We start from the raw sequence: 18882 nt of genomic DNA, 5'->3' as shown, positions 1-18882 counted from the left end.
CAAATCAAACTGATACAAAATTAGGATAGGTACTTCCCAAGTCATAGCACTAAACTTTAAGAAGCAATTCCTCAATCGGTTACTCAGACAACTACATGCACCATGACCACCCCAATCGTGCATTAGAACCAATTTGGTTCTTTGATACTCACAAGCATACAAATTACAAGTCTGCAGGTGTGAAGTTTTAGATGGTAAAACTATTTCCTTTGAAATTTAGAAAATATGATATATGTAGTAGTAGACCAAAATACATGAACATGAAATATCCCAGGTCGTGCTAAATAAAGCATCAACACTGGTAATGAAAGCGAAATCCTCTATGAAAATGTAAACTATAACGCATGAAGTAAGGCCAAATTTCAACTTTATCAATCCAGATAGTGAAGTTTATTTTAATGACCTCAACAGTCAACACCCCCTCTTCTAGTATACCTAAAACAACCACATAAGATTATTTTTACATGGAAAATACATGAAAAGTGGATCACTAAGGCAGAGGAGGAAACAATACAAGACTCAGTAACTCACTTGACCAAGAATATTTTCTAGGAAGGACTTCATCATACCACGTAGGACACTGTTTATTGCTGCCATCAAGTAATGCCTACATAGTCAATTTTATTCGCATCAGCACCAGCATGTATAAATAAATTATAATTTATTTGAGAAGTGCTTGAGATGCCGTCAGCAGAAAATGTATGCACCAAGAAATGAAGCTGCGTCTACACTACATACTGAAGGAAGCTCCATAAATGAAGAAAGATTAAGGAGTGATGCTTCATAAAAATAGCAAGAACTACTCAAACAGTATACACACATATTAAACAAAAACCAAGTTTTTTAGCTATTTCTTCAATCTATGGAAATAAAATTTGTAGGTGTAGATCCTCCTTTATGATGAACTTATTTCTAATTACAATTTATTTAATTCAAGGAAGTTCTCTATGTAAAGCTTAGAATGGACATCAACATTTGCGAATTGCGAGAATGAACGCTCTGTGATGTCTGATTCTAAGAGGTGAAAAAGTTGTCTGGTGTGTTAGTGGATAACCGCAAACAAATTGACCTAGAATCCATACATACATATGGTGGATACCATAGGAAGATATACACTATAAAACAAATCCAGAAAACTGGTTAGGTGCAGTGGCCTTTATTAAAAGCATGCCTTCTTCTCGTTAGATTTTACCTTTGCTTGGAGAAAATATATACTCACTAGTCAGCTTTCTGTATGCTCCGAAGACATAACAGAACATAGGAACCGGAACATGAAGTCATTCTTAGGAGCTTCCCCTGATAAACATTTCAAAATAGAAAATTCCAAATAAGTTTTGTGCTGCACACGTTCTCTGTTTAAGACAGGAACTCTAAGAACAAAGCGCTTTAGATTTTCATGTTTAAGACAGGACAACGAACAGTGTCCGTTGGCTGGAAAATAACAAACACATTGCAGTACCTGATTTCATGCCATTAGAGTACCTTGTTCGAAAACACGAGAGTTATTATTAGAAAATTTAGCGACTACATATCAGTAAAGCTTTTAAATTGAAAACACTGTGCGAACCAATAACCAGTATAACCTCCAATATAGAAATATACCTAATGGATATCTTTTTAGGGCATAGATCCAACAATGTTGTGCTAACTTCCCCATTTTTCTATATGGATGTGTACACTACAACAGAAGACACTCCCAAGATCAAACATCATCAAAATTGGTACTCTAGCTTTGGTAATTACCTGCCTTGATCAATCATTTACTTTTGAGAGTACGCACAAATCCATTTAACTTGGAGCATGCTGGAAAACCAAATCGACAAATAGTGAATTTTAGAACAAAATTAACAACAGCTATCCATCGTGAACTGGAAACTGAAAATTCCCCAAATGCGTTGGTAATAACCTGTCCAATGCCCTCAGATATTGAAGAACAAAACATTCCTACATCAAAATGCGAGAACGAGTCTCCAAGATTTACCCGAATCAATAATTGGCTGCAGCCATGTGACAGCCCGAGACTGACGTTTCAGAAGATTCCCCCCTTTATTCCGTTTTCGTCGTGTGTCTATTTTCTTTTGTCGCATCATCATCGCATCATGCGCATCATCAGCATTGCATCGACATCTCCGTTGCCGCCAGTTTTCAAAACTTGCATCCGTTGTTAGTTGCCGGTTCGCGTCGTTGTTCGTTCTGAGCCCGACCGCACACGCACGCGCCTGCGGCATCGTCAAAACCCTGTTTTAAAAGTGTGCGTAAAACTTTCTCTGATCGAGGTGAAACTTGGCACGCGGTTGTAATAAGTTATAGCTAGGCCGCCTGTCAAATTTCGTCGCGATCGGAGTCCGTCTGGTACCCGAACGGTCGACCGTAGCGGCACCGTCTTCGGTTATTCGTCGGACGTTTGTCAGTGTTTTAAAATTCGTTGCCGCGTCGCCCGTTTTCCCTCTCGTCTCCGGTTAACTACCCTACACGACCACTTAACCGTTCCCGCGTGCGGAACGTCCGAATCCGACCGCACGGTTGGATCCGGAACGGAATTCCGGTTAACCTAGCCCCCCTTTTTCTCTATAAATAGACCCCGGGTATTTTTTTAGACAACCCTCTCTCCCCTGCCTCGAAATCCGCGCCTACCGTGCCAACCCTAGCCTCCCGCACCCTCTCTCTCCTCCCATCGGTCCTTCAGCCGCCGCCAGGGCCCGCCGAGCAAAGATCGGGCCCGGCCGAGCCCATCCGCCACCGCCTCGCCGTGCTCCCGCGCCTCCCCGCTCCTCTCCGTCAGCCCGTGCTCGCCCCGACCCTCCTGCAGCCCGAGCCGCCGCGCCGCCCTCTGCTTGCCGCTCGGGCCGCCGCCTTGGTCCGCCCCTCCGCCGCCCTGCGCCTGGATCCGGCCTCGCCCGGCCCTGCCTGCCGGATCTCCTGCCCCGTCGCCGAGTGCCGCCCACCGCCGCCAAGGATTCGCCTCCCAAGCTACGGACGCCCAGATCGGGGTGCCACCACCGGGATCCGGTGGATCCTGCCCAGATCAGGCCATCCGCGCTAGCCCCTCGCCGTCCCAGACGTCGGCGAGCCTCGCCGCGCCGCCCGTTGATCGGGATGCCCCTGCCCGCTCGTCGAGCGGGAGGTGACGAGCCGCTGCGCCAGGTGGGCCTCGCTCCTCACGGCCCAGGTGGACGTCACCCCAGCGACCGCTCGATCAGGCTGCCTCGTCCCTGGCCAGTGCCTCGCCCAGTTCCCAAGAGAGCCCGTCGGCCCAAGCCCATCCCCCGCCGATGGCCCAAGGTGAGCCGAGCTTATCCCCCGCCTAGGCGACGTGTAGCTATGTTGCGCCTTTCTGTTAGGCCCGGTAGTATTTTTCTTTTTAGGGATTTTCGGAATATATTATAATTCCAGAAATTATACGTTTATTATTTTGCCCGTAGTTTTTAATCCGTAAGTCGGATCGCGATGTGTAGCATATGGTTTTGGCGTAGAATTTCGCGTAGAATCCGGATTTATAACTTGCATATTTGTTTGACGTGGTTTGACGTGCCAAATGCATTAATTAGCCTGCTGTTCCAATATTTTTCGTCCCGTATTTATTTTTCGCGCAAGACCGGATTGCTCGTATGCCGTAGTAGAAATGTCCATGTTTTAGGAACCCTCTTGCCATGTATTTTAGAGTAGACGTTGGTATTTTTTGCATGTAGGGATTGCCGCTCGTTTATTTATCCGTCTATAGGTTTTTATCTCGCATTTACGTGTGGTATTATTTTTGCATGTAGGGATTATCGGAGTTTTGCATCTTGTAGTTGTGGGGTGTAGAAAATGCTATGTGGCTGATTTTGACAGATTGTAGTGATTTCTTGTTTTGCCCGTAGTTGTTGAACCGTAGCTCCGATTTGATCGTGTCCTATATGAAACTTGCTTAGAATCTCGAGTAGTTTCTTTTTCTCTTGTTGGTTGTATGTTTTGAAGTGCTTATGACCGTCGTTGCACACATATTGCATTCATGCCATCATATCTTGCGGTGTCCGTATCTTTTAAACCGTAGCTCCGTTGGAGATGATCTCTATGTGTAAATTGCTTGTCTCAACGCGTAGAATCACGTGAACCTATTTGTTTTGCTGTTTAACAACTAATTAAAGGTGTTAGTTCAGATCTGGACAGAATTTGTAAATTAACATGTGAGGTCGTTTCGGAGGTGCTATATGACATTTCCGACCTCATTTAAAATGCCTAGATAGATAGTTTAATTGCGCTTCACCTCTTGCCATGTTTAACCACATTTAACATTGCCGTGTATCTAATCGGGATATAACTAAATAATTAAACGTGGAGTTTCGTCAATATGCAACTCGTTGCATATTGAACTTCATTTAATGTGTAGTGATTGTTTGTCGTGAATTGTCATGCCGTGACTTGCATGTATTCAGCTGCTCATGCATCATATGTGTTGTGCATCCTGTGGTGAATATCGTGTGTTGATTTGTGTTTCCGGTTTTCTTTGTTTCGATAGAGTTCCGCAAGCGTGCCGGATTGTGAGGACCCGTTCGACTACGTCGGTTCGTCTGCTTCACGGAGGCATTCTTCTTCCAAGCGGGATCTCAGGCAAGATGACCATTTCCCCAGATACCATTACTATCATTGCCATGCTAGTTTTATCGCTTATATCGATTATGTCTGGTTGCCTACCACATGTTAAATACCAGCCTCTCAACAATGCCATGAAAACTTTCAACCTGTTTGTTAGGGCATAGTTTATGCCTAAGTAATTTTGGTGATTGATGACAGTACCGCAAAGGACTAACCGTGTGTGTTAAGATTTCAGATAACACACGTCAAAGGCACAAGACGACTCACCCCCTCCTTCATGGAACAGAAGCACGGTGTACTCCACGATTCTCTTTATTTGAGTCATAGGAACGCCGTACTATTAAGAGGGGAACCGTAGTGAAAAGGTTTGGGTGGAATCAATTTTGCACGCGCACACTTCATCTCCTTTCCCCCTTCCCGGCAACTTTGGAGTGGCTCCCGCCTTTGTGTTTCTCTCTTCTTTGCAAATGGTCCCTGAGCGGTAGTACCGCTGGGCCTAGCGGTAGTACCGTTAGAGTGCTAGCGGTAGTACCGCTGCAGCCAGCGGTAGTACCGCTAGCTGGCGGTAGTACCGCCCCTGGTCAGCGGTAGTACTGCTCCAGGAGCTTAGTACCGCCTTCCTAGCGGTTGTACTTGGACGGACCTTTTTGCGAAGACTTTCTTGGCGGTGGTTGGCCCGGTAGTGCTTATGCACTACCATGGGCCCAGCGGTAGTACCGTTGGAGTGCCAGCGGTAGTACCGCTGCAGCCAGTGGTAGTACCGCTCGAGTGCTAGCGGTAGTACCGCTGCATCCAATGGTAGTACCGCTAGGCACGGGCTGTGAGTGGGAAAATGGTTGGATTTTCCTCCCCACTATATAAGGGGTTCTTCTAGATGTGGAACCTCATCTCTTACCCTCCCAAGCTCCATTGTTGCTCCCTAAGCTCAAAAGTGCCCGATCTCTCTCCCTAGCCAATCAAATTTGTTGATTCTTTAGGGATTGGTTGAGAAGGCCTAGATCTACACTTCCACCAAGAGAAAAGTTGATTCCCCCACCAATCCCTTGCGGATATTGTTACTCTTGGGTGTTTGAGCATCCTAGACGGTTGAGGTCACCTCGAAGCCACATTCCATTGTGGTGAAGCTTCGTGATCTTGTTGGGAGCCTCCAAGCTTTTTGTGGAGTTTTCCCCAACCTTGGTTGTAAAGGTTCGGTCGCCGCCTTCAAGGGCACCTATAGTGGAATCACGGTACCTTGCATCGTGTGAGGGCGTGAGGAGAATACGGTGGCCTTAGTGGCTTATTGGGGAGCATTGTGCCTCCACACCGCTCCAACGGAGACGTACTTCCTGTCAAAGGGAAGGAACTTCGGTAACACATCCTCGTCTTCATTGGTTCTACTTGTGGTTATCTCTAACCTTTACTTTGTGAATGCTTATGTTGTTGTCTATCTCTTACTTGTCTTAGTAGATCTTGTTGTTAGCTTCATTACGGTTCACCTCATTGTTGTTATATTTGTGAACCTGTATGTTGTTTACCCTAACTTGCTAAGATTATTTAAAAAGTGGTCGTTGCCTATTCACCCCCCTCTAGGCAACCATATCGATCCTTTCAATTGGTATCAGAGCAACGTCTCTTTATTAAGGGTTTCACCATCCGAAGAGTACGGAAGGCGAAGAGGGAATTACCCATGGGCAACCCGAGGCCATTGACTTGACTTCCGTCACAAGGGACGACTTGAATACGGCTATGGCCGCCCTCAAGACGTCCTTGACGAACGAAGTCAAGACCATGCTTAAAGAGTTAAATGAGGGATTTAAAAGTCCACCCGAACTGACGTTAGTGGTTTAACCCACCATCACCGATTCGGAGGCCAATTCCTCTAAGGAAGCGGCTAAAGGTATGCGACCTTCCTCATCTCACGAAAAGGATGGGACTGGAACCTATGTCTCAGTTCCACCTCCCATGGTCTATGGAGGATCCGTTCCCACACCGCGTCTTAACCCTGTTGGTCCTCCTCCTAAGCTTGTGAAGGGTGACTTTGCTAACTGGGTATTTTCTATTAAGTCTCATTTGAATCACAGCTCAACAAATTTGTGGAGAATCATCGAGCAAGGATATTATCCCCATGATCCAAGCAACCTCACTCCAAGAGAAGATGCAGACAATCAATACAATCACTCCGCTTTGTTTATTCTCCAGTCCGCAGTGCCACCTGAAGATCTTCCTCACTTGCGTCCCTTCACTTTGGCCAAGGATTGTTGGGAGCATATTATGGTGTTGTACAAGGGAAGCTCAAGCATTCAACAATCCAACTATGAAGTGATACTTGATAAGGCCGATGAGTTTGTGATGAAGGAAGACGAGGACCCTCGTGATCTCTATCGGAGGGTGACTGCTATTGCTGTGGCACTCAAGGATCATGGGAGCAAGGATGTGTATGATACATGGGTCAAGCGCAAGTTTCTCAAAGCCATCATGCCTTTCAATAAAGCCATGTCATCTGTCATTCGTTAGCGACCAGACTTCCACTCCTTGTCTTCCAGTGAGGTGTTGGATGAATTTATTGCAATGTCAATCATGAACGAAACATCTGACAATGCACTTGCTCGTGTTCGCTCAAAGAAAACTTCACCCAACCTTGCGTTAAAAGCAAAAGCAATGTTTGAAGAAGAAGAAGAAGAAGAGGATGAGGAAGAGGAGAGCTGCCCTGAAGACACAAAGTATGCCTATCATGAGCACATGGCTCTTGCGTCAAGGCAATTCTAGGGCAACAAGAGGAACTCAAGACCCACCTTCACCAAGAACAACTCGAGTGGGTGCAAACCCAAGCAACAAGTGAGGACATGTTATAACTGTGGTAATGTGAGCCACTTCGTGGCCGAATTTCCTATGAGAAAAGGGAAGACAACGGGGACAAGCTCATTCGCAAAGACAAAACCAAGTCATTTCTAATCAAGAACAACTTTGTGAAGAAACCCCACCCAAAAGGGATGATGGCCCTTGAAGTGTACCCTTCCAATGATGATGATGATGATGATACAGTGGCAACGACAACTGTTGCTATTGCCACTACCTCTCCCTAGAAGGTGTCTCTCTTCAACGCCCCCAACGAGAACCACATCACCAAGTGCCTCATGGCAAAAGGTATCAATTAGGTAACCCCCATCATTAAGACCAACATCGCCACTGCTCCTTCATTGTTAAATTGTGTTGATGATAGTGATGTTGGGGAACTTAATGAGCATGATCTTGACAAGTTTCTGTGCACTATTAAGGGAGAATCCAAGAAGCACTTTGTTGCTCTCTTGGAACAACTGGGTGAGGCCAATGACCTCATTGAGTCTCATGAGGAGACCATCTCCGAGCTTCAGGGACACAGTCGTGACTATGCCGATGAAATTGCTGAATTATCTATTGCTCTAGAAAAGGAGCGCACTCTTCGTTTGGCTCTTGAGGAGTCATACAACGATGACTACGCTAAAATGCAAAAGAAACTAGATCATGATACTGTTCTTACTCGTATGCTTAAGTCTGAGAAGTATGCTCTTGGGGTTGGCCATGATAGACTCAAAGTGGAGTTTGACACACTTGACAAGGCCCACAAGGTCTTGAAAGGTGTTCATTTCTCTCTGAAAGAGTCTCATGATCAACTCCAAGCAAAGCTTACCAAGGATATCTCTACTTATCCTCCCTTTGTGTTAATTGATAATGCTTGTGCAACTAATCCCTGTTGTGAGCATGTACATCTTGTGGAGGAAAATGCCAAGTTAAAGGAGAAACTTGAGAAGGTCCTTGTGGCATGCATACAAGGTGAGAAGAGCCTGAACGACCTCTTAAGTACTCAAAAGGGTGTTGTAGGAAAGGAGGGACTTGGACTTACCTCCAAGTCAAAAGGTAAAAGGAGGAACAGGAACAAACGATCTCCTACCCTCATGGACGTCTTTGTCAAAGAGGGTGAGGGGACTCAGGAGGTGAACAGGAACAAGGTGGACGATGGAAACATCAAGAAGGGCAAAACCATTCCTACTAACACAGCCGATAAACTCAATTCTGCTTATGTCTTATGTCGTTCTAGTGATGGGCATGTTTATGCCAGATTTGTTGGTTCCTACTATGAGTACATTGAATGGGCTATCTGGGTTCCTAAGACCCTTATCTCTAACATGAAAGGACCCATTAAAAAATGGGTACCTAAAACCAAGCCTTGATATATTGCAGGAGTTTGCTTCCGGTGGGGTGTCATGGTTGCTCGATAGTGAAGCAACAAATCATATGACCGGAAGCAAGGACTTAGTGGTGGATGTGCATCCTTCTCCATCTATGCCCACCCATGTCCAGTTCACTGATGCATCCTCGTCAAAGGTATTGGGATTTGGTAAGGTGGTCGTCTCTCAAGAGTTATCTATTGAGAAGGTCATGCTTGTTGAGTCTCTTGCCTACAATTTACTTTCGGTTCGTCAACTTGCAATTATGGGTTTTTCCACATTCTTTAATCTTGATACTGTGGTCCTCCTGTGGAGCAAGACTCTTAAAGTAGCCTATGTTGGATATGTCGAAAATGGTCTTTATGTGGTGAACTTCTCAAAGCGACCCACTAAGACCGCGACGTGTTTAATTGCTAAAGTTGATGTGGGCTGGCTTTGGCATCGCCGATTAGCTCATGTCAATATGAGATCTTTGCAGTCTTCTTACAGGGGACCATATTCGTGGACTAACAAATGTGAGTTTTGCTAAAGATCGTGCTTGCAGTGCCTGCATTGAAGGAAAGATTCATGAAACTGCTCATCGTGCAACGACTCTCATCTACACTAAGAGGCCATTGGAGCTCCTCCATATGGATCTTTTAGGCCCTCCATCATTTGATAGTCTTGGAGGCAGAAAGTACTGCTTGGTGATTGTTGACGACTGCTCAAGATAGACCTGTGTATATTTCTTCAAAAGGAAGAGTGAAACTCAACAAACTGTCATCAACTTTGCTAATGAAGCTCAACGTCAACATGAAGCAAAGATCTTGATGATTAGAAGTGGCAACGGCACCGAGTTCAAGAACTACACCTTGGATGAGTTTCTAGGTGATGAGGGAATAAAACATCAATATTCAGCACCATATACCCCTCAACAAAACGGTGTGGCAGAAAGGAAGAACCGGACCTTGATAGACGCTGCAAGAACAATGATGGCGGAATTCAAACCTCCATATAACTTTTGGGCAGAGGCCATCAACACAGCATGTCATGCATCCAATTGGCTCTATATCCACAAAGGCCTGAACAAGACTCCATATGAGATTCTAACTGGAAACAAACCCAATCTCAAGTACTTCCGGGTATTCGGTTGTAAGTGTTTCATTCTCAAGAAAGGTGCACGTTTAGCTAAATTTGATTCTAGAGCACATGAGGGCATCTTTGTTGGTTATGCTACAAACTCTCATGCTTACCGTGTCCACAACAAGTCCTCTGGACTCATTGAGGAGACGTGTAACGTGGAGTTTGATGAAAATAATGGCTCCCAAGTGGAGCAAAGTGGTCTTTGTGATGTAGGTGATGAAATTCCTCCCCAAGCCATAAGAAGAATGGGGATTGGTCAAATACTCCCCATTGAGGAACCCCTTGTGGCCGAAGGAGAAGGACAATGCTCTACTCAAATGGAGCCATCACCCCCACAAGCCCCACACGCTTCCGATGAACAAAGAGAAGACTCTCAACAAAATGAACAAGCTCAAGGTCAAGATAAATTGCCCAACAATGATGATGTGTCCCATGATATTCAAGCACTTACCCAAGGTTCCGAACCTACGCATGATCAAGATCAAGTGCAACCACAAGATCCAGACCAAGTAGAAGCACAAGATCAAGATCAAGAGCAACCACAAGTACAAGGACAAACAAGTGAACCTGCTCAAGTTGAAAGTCAAGATGATCAGGATACTGTCTCATAATTCCCTTCTGCAGCACCAACAGCCGGTGCCAAGGGAGGCTCAAGACGCAAGGGCAAGCAAAGTAAACAGGTCGATGCTCCCCAGTTATCCAATGAAGAACTCTTGGAGCGTCGAGCAGCCAAGATTGCGAACAAGCTGAGAGTCAAGTCACATCTTATGAAGAATGTACTTGGCAGTTTAAAAAGGGGAGTATCCACCCGTCAACAGATTTGGAATTATTGTGAGCATCACGCGTTTGTTTCGTATTGTGAACCTCAACAGGTACAGGAAGCGCTCGATGATGAGGATTGGCTTATGGCCATGCATGAAGAACTTAACAACTTCGAGCGTAACCAAGTCTGGGATTTAGTGCCAAGGCCAACAGAGGAACATAATGTCATCGGGACCAAATGGATATTCAAGAACAAGCAAGATGCCAATGGGATTGTGATTCAAAACAAGGCAAGATTGGTGGCTCAAGGCTACTCCCAAGTCGAGGGTATCAACTACGGTGAAACCTTTGCCCCTGTTGCTCGTCTAGAATCTATTCGCATGTTGCTTGCATTTGCTTCTCATCATAACTTCAAATTACAACAAATGGATGTGAAAAGTGCCTTTCTTAATGGTCCTTTAAATGAGTTGGTCTATGTCAAACAACCCCCGGGATTCGAACATCCCAAGCTCCCCAATCACGTGTACAAACTTAATAAGGCACTCTATGGCCTTAAACAAGCCCCACGTGCGTGGTATGAGTATCTTACTGAGTTGTTACAAGATCGTGGGTTTGAAATTGGGAAGATAGATCCCACTCTTTTTACTAAGAGGGTTAAAGGGGATTTGTTCATATGCCAACTATAGGTTGATGATATTATCTTTGGCTCTCCTAACATTTCTTTCAATGAAGAATTTGTTGCACTAATGACTGAGAAATTTGAGATGTCCATGATGGGAGAGTTGAAGTTCTTCCTCGGCTTCGAGATTAAACAAGGCCTAGAAGGGACCTTCATCAAACAAGCCAAGTACACTCAAGACATGCTCAAATGGTTCGATCTTGAAGATGTCAAGTCGGTCAAGTTCCCCATGCCAACAAGATGCAAGCTTGACAGTGATCCCAATGGTAAAGCAGTGGATCAAAAGGTATATCGCTCCATGATTGGATCCCTCCTTTACCTTTGTGCATCTAGACCAGATATTATGTTGAGTGTAGGGATATGTGCACGGTTTCAATCAGCACCAAAAGAAAGTCATTATATGGCTGTTAAGCGAATCTTTCGATATTTGGATCATACCCCAAACTTTGGCCTATGGTATCCCAAAGGAGCAAATTCAACCTAGTAGGCTATTCTGACTCAGATTGGGCAGGAGATTGTGTGGAGAGGAAGTCAACTTCTGGAGGATGCCAATTCCTTGGTCGCTCACTGGTAAGTTGGTCTTCAAAGAAGCAGAATTGTGTCTCTCTATCATCCACCGAAGGTGAGTATGTGTCAGCTGCAAGTTGTTGTGCACAATTGCTATGGATGAGGCAAACTTTAAAGGATTACGGTGTCACTTGTGACAAAGTGCCTCTTCTGTGTGAGAATCAAAGTGCTATCAAGATTTCCCTCAACCCAGTGCAACATAGCAAGACCAAGCATATTGATATTCGCCATCACTTCATTCGTGAACATATCAAGGTAGGTGATATTGAGGTTCACTTCATCCACACTGAAGAGCAACTTGCAGATATTTTCACTAAGCCCCTAGATGAAGCAAGGTTCCGGGAGTTAAGGCATGAGCTAAATATCATTGATTCAAGTAATGTGGATTGAAGCTAGGCACGTTGCACCTTACTATGCATTCTATCTTGTTCTAGATGTAGGCATGGACATAGGGGGAGTGTTGTTCTCTCAATGAACTCTTCCTCCCCCCATTATGCATAAATCGATCTAGTCTTTCACTTTAGCCATTGCCAAATGGCACTTATGCTTCAAAGAAGAGCGTTGGTCATGAACCCAAGGATAATTCTTCGCGGTGTCATACATTTGTCTCAAACATAGGTGGCCTCGGCCACCGCCCCCCACCTTTCTTTCATATGAAAGAAAGGATACAAAATGACAAGTTAGTATATCTTGCTGGTGCTATCTTCTTATTTTCACTAACTTGTCATTTGCCCACGTTCTTCTCATCTCCTAGGTCCCGTTGTGACATTTGCAGCGGTACTACCGCCTGGGGTAGCGGTACTACCGCCAGGACCCCAGCGGTACTACCGCCAAGGGTAGCGGTACTACCGCCAGGACCCCAGTCTACCACGACCTAACTAGGACATTTTTAGGGCTATCTCAAGGGGAAGCGGTACTACCGCGAGGGGGAGCGGTACTACCGCCAGGACCCCAGCGGTACTACCGCTGCCGCCAGCGGTACTACCGCCAGGTAACGGTACTACCACCAGGACCACAGCGGTACTACCGCTGGCCCGTACCCCTTGGGCTATATAAAGGAGGGGGAGCCCGTTTTTTCCTGCCTCTTTATTCTTCCTCGTGTCTCCTCCCTCCCCAACCCCGAACTCCCCCTACTTGGATCTCTATCCGTGGAGCCCCTTCTCTCCGTTGAGTTGTAGGGTTTGCTCCATTTCTCCTTCCTCCTCCAAGTGCCATGGACCCCGGTAAAGCTCCTCCCTTTCTTATCTTGGTTGATGTTTTCTTGTTCTAGGGTTAGGAGCATTGGTGATTTGGATCCATGTTTATGGTTGTGACAGCCCGAGACCGACGTTCCAGAAGATTCCCCTCTCTTTCCGTTTTCGTCGTGTGTCTATTTTTATTTGTCGCATCATCATTGCATCATTCGCATCATCTGCATTGCATCGGCACCCCGTTGCCGCCAGTTTTTGAAAGTTGCATCCGTGGTTAGTTGCCGGTTTGCTTCGTTGTCGTTCTAAGCCCGACCGCACACGCACGCGCCCGCGGCATCGTTCGAAACCCTGTTTTAAAAGTGTGCGTAAAACTTTCTCTGATCGAGGTGAAACTTGGCATGTGGTCGTAATTAGTTATATCTAGGCCGCCTGTCGAATTTCGTCGCGATCGGAGACCGTCTAGTACCCGAACGGTCGACCGTAGCGGCACCGTATTCGGTCTACCGTCGGACGTTCGTCGGTGTTTTAAAAAATCGTTGCCGCACCGCCCGCTCTCCCTCTCGTCTCCGGTAAACCACCCTACACGGCCGCGTACCCGTTCCCGCATGCGGAAATGTTCAAATCCGACCCCGCGGTTGGATCCGGAACGCGATTTCGGGTAATCTAGCCCCCCCGTTTGTCTATATATAGACCCCCATGCCATTAATTAGAGAGCCACTCCCTCTCCACCTCGTTTTCCGTGCCCCTCCTAACCCTATCCGCGCAGCCACCCACCTCCAGCCTCCTCTCTCCTCCCGCGGGCCCGCCCAGGCCCATCTGGAGCCCGCCGGGCCCATCTGCGCGCCGCCGCCGTACTGGCACGAGCCAGCCGCAGCTCCCGCAACCCCGTCGCCTCGCAGCGTCGCCTCCAGTGCCTCCCCGCCGGATCCGCCGTAGCCAGGCCTCAGATCTGGCCGGAGTGCCGCCGTCGGCGAGCACCTCCCCAAGGCCGCAGGTTGCTGCACCGCCGTTGAGGTCGAGCCGCCGATGGCCCCGTTCCTTGTGGCCTGACCTCGCCACCTGCCAGCGCCGCCTCAAACCCCCGAGGATGGACGGATCCGGAGCTCCCCGTCATGGATCCGGCCTCCCCCGCCTTCCTCGCCTCGCCGGAGACCCTGCCTGCTGGAGCGACGCCGAAGTACCTGCGCCGCCGTCGGCCCTCTGCTTCCTCCCGTCGAGAGGAGGAGGGAGCCCCGAGCAGGCCGCCACCAACCGCCGACTGGGCCCCGCAGCCTGGCCCAGCTCCTGTGCGCGCCCCGCCAGCGAGGCCCACTGCCCCGAAGTCGGCCCACACGCACCCCGTGGTAAGCCCTGCCCAGCGCAGTGCTTTGCTACTTTGCGCCCCAGCTCGGCCCGGTTAGAATAATTAGTATTTTGGGAATTATTATATATTTCAGAAATTAGACGAATATTAAAACGCCCGTAACTTTTTGACCGTAATTCGGATCGCGATGAATTAGATATGTTTTTCATGTAGTTTTGCGCGTAGAATCCGTTTATAAAACTTGCATAATTGTTTGACGTTGTTTGACGTGTCGAATGCCTAGATCAACGTGTTGTTTCAATAGGATACGTCCCGTATTTATTTTTTCGTGCGTGCCCGAATAGCTCGGATGCCATCGAATAAATGCCCATGTTTTAGGAACCATTTTTCCATGCATTTTAGAGCGGTCATTTGTATTTTTGCGTGTAGGGAATTACCACTAGTTTATTTTCCCGTATATAGGTTATTTTTCCCGTATTTATGTGTGGCTTTATTTTGTTGTGCAACCCCACATATTTTATATGTTTCCGGGGTAGAAAAATCCATGGGATTTTTCTGTGCAATTAGTTTTAGCATTAGAGCAAGTTAGTTCGCGCAATATTTTGCTATGTTGCCCTCTTGTCATTTTCGTAGGATTTATTCCGTGCTTCGTTTGAAGGAGTTGTCATCTAGAGAGTTGTTCTTGGGTGTTTTGTCTAGCCCCTGGTATTTTTGGTTGCAATAGAAATGCATCTTTAGGTGTGGTTTGATTGCCCTCAAGTTGCTAGAAATAGTGCTGATTTGGACGTGCTGAAATAGTTCTAAGTCTGGAATCTGTTATATTTTGTTGTTGTCTTGTCTTGCTTCTATCTTTTGATCTGTAGCTCTTTTGAGGTTGGTCCAATGTAGTTAGTTGTAGCCCTTGTGTTTCTCTAGCATGATGTGAATGTTCATGCCATTTGGAGTCCTGTATCTATAGGTTTTGCTGCTGTCAATATTGCTTCAGATCGAAAACTGCACTGTCATGAGGTGTAATTTTTACTAAGTCTGAAATAGTGTGTGAGATGCCATTTTGTGTCTTCTTTCCCTAGTGATCCATGATGCCATGTTAGTTGTTGTTAGTTGTTTGTAGTAGTGCTTCTTGCCCTCTTTCGTGTCATGCCTTGCTTGAGTTTATCGGAGTTGTGTAGCCCGTAGTTGTGGGATGTAGAAAATGCTATGTGGCTGATTTTGGCAGATTGTAGTCATTTCTTGTTTTGCTCGTAGTTTTTGAACCGTAGCTCCGATTTGATCGTGTCCTACATGAAACTTGCTTAGAATCTCGTGTAGTTTCATTTTCTCTTGCTGTTTTTATGTTTTGAAGTGCTCGTGACCGTTGTTGCACACATTTTGCATTCATGTCATCATATCTTGCGGTGTCCGTATCTTTTGATCCGTAGCTCCGTTGGAGATGTTCTTTATGTGTAGATTGCTTGAAATGACGCGTAGAATCACGTGAACCTATTTGTTTTTCTGTTTAACAACCAATTAAATGTGTTAGTTCAGATCTGGACAGAATTGTAAATTAACATGTGAGGTCGTTTCGGAGGTGCTATATGTCATTTCCGACCTCATTTAAAATGCCTAGATAGGTAGACTAATTGCGCTTCACCTCTTGCCATGTTTAACCACATTTAATATTGACGTGTACCTAATCGAGATAGAACTAAATAATCCGTATGTGGAGTTTCGTCAATATGCAATACGTTGTATATTGAACTTCACTTAATGTGTTGTGTTTGATTGTGTGAATTGTCATGCCGTGTCTTGATTGTATTCAGCCTGTTCATGCATCATATGTGCGTGCATCGTGTGGTGAATCTCGTGTGTTGATTCTTGTTTCCGGTTTGCTTCGTCTCGATAGAGTTCCGCAAGCGTGCCGGATTGTGAGGACTCGTTCGACTACGTCGGCTCGTCTGCTTCACGAATTCATTCTTCTTCCAAGCGGGATCTCAGGCAAGATGACCATTTCCCCAGATACCATTACTATCATTGCCATGCTAGTTTTATCGCTTCTATCGATTATGTCTCGTTGCCTACCACATGTTAAATATCAGCCTCTCAACAATGCCATGAAACCTTCAACCTGTTCGACCTAGCAAACCACTGATTGGCTATGATACCGCTTGCTTAACCCTGTGTTAGCATTGCTAGTTGCAGGTGTATTGCTTACATGTGAAAGCATGGGTTCCTTGTTATATCACCATATTAAATGTTATTTAATTGAATGCACCTGTATACTTGGTAAAAGGTGGAAGGCTCGACCTTTCTAGCCTGGTGTTTTGTTCCACCTTTTCCCCCTTAGTTTCCGTCTACCGGTGTTATGTTCCATAAATGAGCGCTCCTAACACGATCGGGGTTGTTATGGGGACCCCCTTGATAATTCGTTTTAGATTAAAGCTGGTCTGGCAAGGCCCAACTTTGGTACTACATTTGCCTAATAACCTAATAATAATGCATAGGGACCCGCCGACACCCACGGACTATTTTAATCAACCCCCGGGCTAGTGCTCCTCATGAGTGTTGGTCCCACCTGAGCGATGTCCGGCGCCCCTCTGGTCACCCGGAGGTTTAGCGATCCCGACGTCTAGCTCATACGTCGTGTCCTGAGAACGAGGTACGCGACTCCTATCGGGATCGTCGACACGTCGGGCGGCCTTGCTGGATTAGTTTTACCTTTGACGAGATAACTTGTGTATCGGGATTTCGGTGATGCTTTGGGTAATCTCAGAGTTGAGGTTTTCCACTAGGGAATCCCACGAGATCGCGAGCTTCGTGATTGAGGATTTCTATGCGGCTTGTGGTAATTTGTGATGGACTAGTTGGAGCACCCCTGCAGGGTTAAATCTTTTCGGAAAGCCGTGCCCGCGGTTATGTGGCAACATGGAAACTTTGTTTAACACTGGTTCTAGATAACTTGAAATTAACTTAATTAAAAGATGCCAACTGTGTGTAACCGTGACTGTCTCTTTCGTGAGTCCTTCTCCGATCGAGGACACGGTGGGGTTACGTCTGACGTAGGTAGGTGTTCAGGATCATTCATTTGATCATCAGTAGTTCACGTCCATTATGCGTAGATCTTCCCCCTCTTATTTCTTGTACTCGTAAGTTTAGCCACCAAACACATGCTTAGCCGCTGCTGCAACCTCACCACTTAACCATGCCTCACCCATTAAGCTTTGCTAGTCTTGATACCTTTGGAAATGAGATTGCTGAGTCCCCTGTGGCTCACAGATTACTACAACACCAGTTGCAGGTACAGGTAAAGGTTACTTGACGCGAGCGCGTTGATTGTTCATTTGGAGTTGCTTCTTCTTCTTCTTTTTCATCGATCTAGGATGGGTTCCAGGCCGGCAGCCTGGGATAGCAAGGATGGACGTCGTTCTTATTTTGTCGTTTGTTTTCGTCCGTAGTCGGACCCTGCTCTTACTCTTGATGAATATGTAATGTACTGATGTGACTCTGATGTAGCTTGTGGCGAGTGTAAGCCAACTCTCTATGTATATCTCTTCTTTTCAGTACATGTACTTGTAACGATATCCATTACTGCGACACAACGAGATGCGCTTCTATCCCTGACGAGGCCTTCGTGCCAAATTGAGGATAGGGTCGCATCTTGGGCGTGACAATGGTATTGTGCTTTGTTCTTGGATGCCATGAAGGAGATATTCGAGGGGAGTGTATGTCCTATGATTCTTTGCCTTTATATTGCCATGCCCTAGGATTTTCATGTTTTAGATCAAGCACTTCTTCTATTTTTGGATTAGATCTAAAACTTGCATCCTCTTGACTAGGCATGTCCTTATTTAGATGGTACTTGTGATCCTCATGTGGTTAGGGCTGTGGTGGAGTTTTTAGTGATTTTACACAGTCCCATGGCCCTCGGAAATCCCATGTAGCCGTCTCTATGGGTCCTTTTCATATTCAGATATGAAAGTCAAACCCTAGCGGTACTACCGCCAGGGATAGCGGTACTACCGCTCGGACCCCAGCCGTACTACCGCCAGGGGTAGCGGTACTACCGCGAGGAGGATATTCTGTCTCTTCTTTTCATTTGCTTGGCAATGTGTGTTTACTTTTATGCCTCTTCTTGTTCATTGCCTTGACTCCTTTTGTCGGTCTTTTTCGGTGTGTGTTTTGCGTCACAGGTGGTGCTTGCCGCTCGAACCCCCCACGGGACACACAGTCAAAGCATTATCGCAATCCAGAGGCTCGAGAGGGCTCCGCCACTCAGGTTTGCAACCCAAAAAGAAGTCCTTCAAGAAGGCCGCTCACAGGGACAAGGGGGTCAACGTTCACACTATGCCCCCTAAGGATTTTCTACGGTTTCGCACCCAAGATCGCTATCTCCAAGAGAAGGCTGTGATCAGGAATGTCGAGCATGTTTGGGCAACGGATCACTGCAGGATCTATCGTGACACCATCAAGCATTTCAAGAAGAGTTTTGTTCCATTTCAGTGGATTGACTTGGCTCACCTT

Source organism: Hordeum vulgare, chromosome 7H, assembly GCF_904849725.1.
Source record: "Hordeum vulgare subsp. vulgare chromosome 7H, MorexV3_pseudomolecules_assembly, whole genome shotgun sequence".
Taxonomy (NCBI): domain Eukaryota; kingdom Viridiplantae; phylum Streptophyta; class Magnoliopsida; order Poales; family Poaceae; genus Hordeum; species Hordeum vulgare.
The sequence above is the reverse complement of the archived record's forward strand: the minus strand, read 5'-3'. Positions refer to the sequence as shown.